Raw genomic sequence first — 6,706 nt, forward strand, 5'->3', positions numbered from 1 at the left:
TTTCATTTTGCCAATCTATTAGAAATACACATAACTACAGAGATGCAAAGATATATAATATGTTATATTAGTTACATACATTAGATACCAAATATGTAAAATCTATGTCTCTATATACCACTACCAGAATAATAAACTGATTAGGCTGTAACTTTAAGATAACATTGGGAGAGGTGGAAATTAAATTATCTCTCCATGTTTACAAAGTAAAACCTTATAAATTGACATTCATAATCAGAATTATTTCTGCATGTTTCTTGTTACCCGAGCTCTGTGATAGATTATTACTAAATGAATGTGATGGACTTGATCTGAGTTCTACATAATTTATCATTGCCTAAAAATTCAAGGACATGACAGAAGAAAGTGCTGACAATATAAAAATTTGGCATGTGCTTATCAGGCATGTGTCTTATTCAGTATACCAGGAGCAATTTTATAGAACAGAATTATATGTATCACATAACATTTTCTTCATTAAAAATTTGTAAAATAGAGAAAGAAAAACATTGAGGAACTTAGCATAATATCTCATGGAATATATTAAATTCTAACTATCAGTTTACGAGACTACAAAACTAGAAAAAAGTACAGGAAGTAATAATGAACATATCATTAGTACACATTTTCATGAAATTTTATGTTAATTTCCATAAAATGTATTGGAATAAAGACAGCTGAAGTTAAGAAAACAATCATGATTAATCATAATAATTTATCCAAGAAGTAATACATTTCACAGATAATTTTGTATTTTGCAATTTTATTTTCACTTAAATATTTTGCAATAATTATAAAATCACACACCATTCATGTAGATGTTGATATTTTTCATAAAATGGTAATAATGTGATTTTACACAGGTAGGAATTTGGACCTCAAGATGTGTATTACTTAAAATATATATGTAAATGAAATATAACCATATACTATAAAAGAGAAAGAAAGAATGCAATTGTTAAGAAATGAAACTGATGCTAATTGAATGTGTTCTTTGCACAAAAGAACCTGATTACCAAACTTTCTTTTATTCTCTTTAAAATATTGATGAATTATTTAGCTGAGAGTATTAGATGAATTGTAACACCTTGCAAACCAATAATATTATTACATTAATATGTTTTAAATTTTGATCATTATTTGCAAATGTTGATCATCTTTTTCTCTTTATTCACCATCAAGTTAATTAAAAGCAAGTCAGGAGTGCTTTGGCTTCCCGCAGCTGTGGGGCAGGGTCTGGGGTTGGAGTCTGACCCCAGGGAAAGGGGCTGTGCTGAATGTGTAACGCAGGACTGCATCGAGATGTCCCAACCATCTTTTCATGGCAATGAAAAGCATCTCCGTTTTCCGGTGGGGAAACTCGAGGCCCATTGTAGCAAAGTAACTTGCGGGAGTTGACACGGGGAGAGCCAGCATCTGCCCACTGCTCTTTTTGACCACACCTGTCTGCCTGGAGATTTTGAGAAGCCAAGCCAGCTGTCAAGAGCATGCCTCTGTGCCACGGGGGTGCCACCACCAGGGACAGCAGGCCTGATGAGGATGAAGTTCAGCTCATGGCCACCAGGGGAGGTCTGAAGGTCCTTCTGCATTGGGCTGGCCCCTGGTGGCCGTGACTCCCAGGTCACCTTCAGTGAAGCCATGCTAACGTCAGAGAAGGTCTGCACCCACATTGCCCACAAAGTCGACACCACTCCATGCTTCTACTCTCTCTGCTCTCTTCAGTGCCCAGCCCCAGGTCTGGCTGCCTGCGAACCCCATCTTAGAGGTCTGGGAAACGAGAACCTGATGGTTCACTTCCTTCCACGTGAGGCTTTATTCCCAGAACTGGCATGGCATGAATCCTCAGGAGCTGGCTGTGTCTGGCTGTGGGCCCACAGAGGCCAAGTCTTCTACAGAACAAGCAGAGCAGAGGAGCCACTCTGGAACCCACTCTCCTTTGAGTACCTCTCTGAGCAGGTAAGCATGAGTTTGAGAATGGTTGGCATCCCTGTTGGCCAGGTTGTTGAGGAGCTCTGTTACATCCAGGATAGCAGTCAGGCCCCTCCAGATCCCAGGCCTGAGGTGACCACTGGACACCCCAACACATGAGGTACAAGTGACAGACATCGGTGAGATCCACTGGCAGCTGGTACAGACAGAGTATCCCAGTGGGGATGGCAGCAGAAGGAATCCCCAAGCTGGCCCATCTGGGAAGAAAACCGTGGCCCAAGAGGTGGGAGAGGAGCCAATGAATGGGCCTCAGGAAGCGCCAGGGGCCTAGTGTATGACTTCCAGGTATCACCACATGGTGGAAGGAAGCCACATCAGCATCCATGATCAGGACAAGTGCCTGGAGCTGACCCTGCCTTCCTGGGCTGTGGCCCTGTCCTGGGTATCGTTGGTCGATGACTCTTTCTGCCTGACAACTAACTGGAACCACTGTTCATGCCGTGGTGTGGCTTCTCACCTCATCCTCGCAGATGAGCACGCAGGATGGAGCCCTGCCAGAGTCTTTCATGCTGGCCCAGCTGCAGCCCAAGGATGGCCTCGGCTTCACGCACTGGAGAACCAGCCACCTCAGCCGCACTTTCAGCGGCCCAGCGTGACTGGGCAACTGGCACCCAACACTTGCACCTGGGTGACCTTCCCACTGAGCTGCAGGCTGGTCCCTCACTCTGGATGGCGGAGACCAGTCCCTCCCCACCATGGGGGACTGCAAGCCACCCTGCAGGGCCACTTGCTGCGGGCTGGTGATAACTGTTTATCCCTGCACCACTGCTGCCAGCCATGGTCAAGAGATATGTTCAACATCATCATCGTGTAGGGGCCTCAGGCCAGCACTAGGCCACCGAACCTCAGCCAGCTCAGCTTCCACGGGCTCAGCCAGGATGACATCACCCAGCAGTCGCACTTGGGTCAGAGTATGAGGAACAATGTGCATGAGGGCATCTTATGAGTGGGGGGCCGAGGCCCCAAGTACCGAACTTGACCCAGTGAGAGCCATGAGAAGGAGCTATTACTGGTACTCACGGTAGTCACCAGGACATCACCTTGGCCTACTCTCCGGCAGCCAGGCTTGGGATCCAAGTCCTTCACACATACCTGGTCTTGGTGCGTGGAATCCACACGTGCAGCTCGGAGAATATCCTGCTGACTCAGTCTGTGGAACCTGGGCCTCTGGGCATGTGGCTGAGGTGGGAGCAGGGCCTGGAAAGTGTCCCAGCAGTTGGCCAGCACCCTCAGCTACCTGAGCAGGTAGAAAGGATTCCCTGGACAGGCTGTGAGTGCCAGGCAGTGACAACAGCCTAACCCCCGCGGCCAATAAATGGAGCTTTGGGGCCACCTTCCTGGAGATCTGTTTCAATGAAGAAGCCCATCTGCAGCGTTGTGACCCTCAGAGAGAGAGAGCTTCTACCAGAAGCCTCCGGACTTCCTCTGCCCTCATGCCCAGAGCTGGCCCTGCTCATCAGCCAGGACCTGACCTCCGAACCAGCTCAGGGCCTCTCCTTCTGCACCGTCCTGCACGACCTCACTGGGCTGCAGCCCCAGAGTGAGCCCCTCCCCACAAATGGGGCCTGTGCGTATGCCAGCACCATGCACCTGGAGGGTCTGCACAGAGACTGAACATGTGTGCCGGTTTCTAATCACTTAGGGGCGTGCAGATGCCTCTGCTTGCCTTCATGTTTGATTTGGGGAGTGCCACAACTTCTATGGACAAATTAGGCCTTTGCAATTTTTTTGCTTTTATTTTTTTCTCTTAATGAAATATGCCTCCTCTCATCTAATCAATCAATCAATCAATCAATCCATCAATCAATAAAAGCAAGTCAGGCATAAGATGTCCAAATGAAGGCCAGTATATCTGGAGAAACACCATAGATGTGTTTGATAAGAATGACCTTAAACTTTCATTAAATTTGTAAATTTTATCTAAGCGCCTACATTACAAAATACCTAGTCAATCTCATTACTAGATATCGGTCTATTCAGGTTGTCAATTTCTTCCTGGTTCAATTTTGGGAGTTTGTAGCTTTCCAGGAATGCATCCATTTCATCTAGGTTGCTTAGCTTATTGGCATATAACTGTTGGTAATAATTTCTGATGATTGTTTCTAGTTCCTTGGTGTTAGTTGTGATCTCTCCCTTTTCATTCATAATTTTATTAATTTGGGCTTTCTCTCTTTTCTTTTGGATTAGTGTGGCCAATGGTTTATCAATCTTATTGATTCTTTCAAAAAACCAGCTTCTAGTTTCATTGATACGTTCTACTGTATCTCTCGTTTCTACCTCATTGATCTCTGCTCTAATCTTGATTATTTCCCTTCTTGCATGTGGAGTTGGTTTGATTTGTTGTTGATTCTCCAGTTCTTTAAGGTGTAGAGACAGCTGGTGTATTCTGGATTTTTCAATGTTTTTGAGGGAGGCTTGGATGGCTATGTATTTCCCCCTTAGAACCGCCTTTGCTGTATCCCATAGGTTTTGGACCAAAGTGTCTTCATTCTCATTGGTTTCCATGAATTGTTTAAGTTCGTCTTTGATCTCCTGGTTGATCCAAGCATTCTTAAGCAAGGTGGTCTTTAGCTTCCAGGTGTTTGAGTTCCTTCTGAACTTTTCCTTGTGATTGAGCTCCAGTTTCAAAGCATTGTGATCGGAGAATATGCAGGGAATAATGTCAGTATTTTGGTATCGGTTGAGTCCTGCTTTGTGACCCAGTATGTGGTCTATTCTGGAGAAGGTTCCATGTGCACTTGAGAAGAATGAGTATTCTGTTGTTTTAGGGTGGAATGTTCTGTATATGTCTATGAGGTCCATCTGGTCCAATGTTTCATTCAATGCTCTTATTTCTTTATTAATTTTCTGCTTCGATGATCTGTCTATTTCTGAGAGAGGCGTATTAAGATCTCAAAAACCTCCCAAAAAACAAGAGCCCAGGACCTGACGGATTCCCTGGGGAATTCTACCAAACTTTCAAAGAAGAAATAACACCAATTCTCCTGAAGCTGTTCCAAAAAATTGAAGCAGAAGGAAAACTTCCAGACTCTTTTTATGAAGCCAGCATTACCCTGATCCCCAAACCAGGCAAAGACCCTACCAAAAAGGAGAATTTCAGACCAATATCACTGATGAATATGGATGCAAAGATTCTCAACAAGATCCTAGCAAACAGGATCCAGCAGCACATTCAAAAGATTATCCACCATGACCAGGTGGGATTCATCCCTGGGTTGCAAGGTTGGTTCAACATTCACAAATCAATCAGTGTGATAGAACACATCAATAAGAGAAGAGAGAAGAACCACATGGTCCTCTCAATTGATGCAGAAAAAGCATTTGACAAAATCCAGCATCCGTTCCTGATGAAAACGCTTCAAAGTATAAGGATAGAGGGAACATTCCTGAACTTCGTAAAGTCTATCTATGAAAGACTCACAGCAAATATCATCCTCAAGGGGAAAAAGCTTGCAGCCTTCCCGTTGAGATCAGGAACACGACAAGGATGCCCACTCTCACCACTCTTGTTCAACATAGTATTAGAAGTTCTAGCAACGGCAATCAGACAACAAAGAGAAATAAAAGGTATCCAAATTGGCAAGGAAGAAGTCAAACTCTCTCTCTTCGCAGATGACATGATTCTTTATATGGAAAACCCCAAAGACTCCACCCCCAAACTACTAGAACTCATACAGCAATTCAGTAACGTGGCAGGATACAAAGTCAATGTACAGAAATCAGTGGCTTTCTTATACACCAACAATGAAAATACAGAAAGGGAAATTAGAGAATCGATTCCATTTACTATAGCACCAAGAACCATAAAATACCTAGGCATAAACCTAACCAAAGAAGTAAAGGACCTATACTCGAGGAACCACAGAACACTCATGAAAGAAATTGAAGAAGACACAAAAAGATGGAAGACTGTTCCATGCTCTTGGATTGGAAGAATAAACATTGTTAAAATGTCTATACTGCCTAGAGCAATCTATACTTTTAATGCCATTCCGATCAAAATTCCACCGATATTTTTCAAAGAGCTGGAACAAATAATCCTAAAATTTGTATGGAGCCAGAAGAGACCCCGAATTGCTAAGGAAATGTTGAAAAACAAAAACAAAACTGGCGGCATCACGTTACCCGATTTCAAGCTTTACTACAAAGCTGTGATCACCAAGACAGCGTGGTACTGGCATAAAAACAGACACACAGACCAGTGGAACAGAGTGGAGAGCCCAGATATGGACCCTCAACTCTATGGTCAAATAATCTTCGACAAAACAGGAAAAAATATTCAATGGAAAAAAGACAGTCTCTTCAATAAATGGTGCTGGGAAAACTGGACAGCGATATGTAGAAGAATGAAACTCGACCATTCTCTTACACCGTTCACAAAGATAAACTCGAAATGGATAAAAGACCTCAACGTGAGACAGGAATCTATCAGAATCCTAGAGGAGAACATAGGCAGTAACCTCTTCGATATCAGCCACAGCAACTTCTTTCAAGATATGTCTCCAAAGGCCAAGGAAACAAAAGCAAAAATGAACTTTTGGGACTTCATCAAGATCAAAAGCTTCTGCACAGCAAAGGAAACAGTCAACAAAACAAAGAGGCAACCCACGGAATGGGAGAAGATATTTGCAAATGACAATACAGACAAAAGGTTGATATCCAGGATCTATAAAGAACTTCTCAAACTCAACACACACAAAACAGATAATCATATCGA

The 6,706-nt window shown here is 43.4% G+C and overlaps 1 pseudogene; it reads left to right on the forward strand.

Moving 5' to 3' along the window:
- Positions 1–1,487: 1,487 nt before the first annotated feature.
- Positions 1,488–3,603, forward strand: LOC123939310 (annotated as a pseudogene).
- The last annotated feature ends 3,103 nt before the right edge of the window (positions 3,604–6,706 follow it).

Source organism: Meles meles, chromosome 3 (genome assembly GCF_922984935.1).
Source record: "Meles meles chromosome 3, mMelMel3.1 paternal haplotype, whole genome shotgun sequence".
NCBI lineage: Eukaryota > Metazoa > Chordata > Mammalia > Carnivora > Mustelidae > Meles > Meles meles.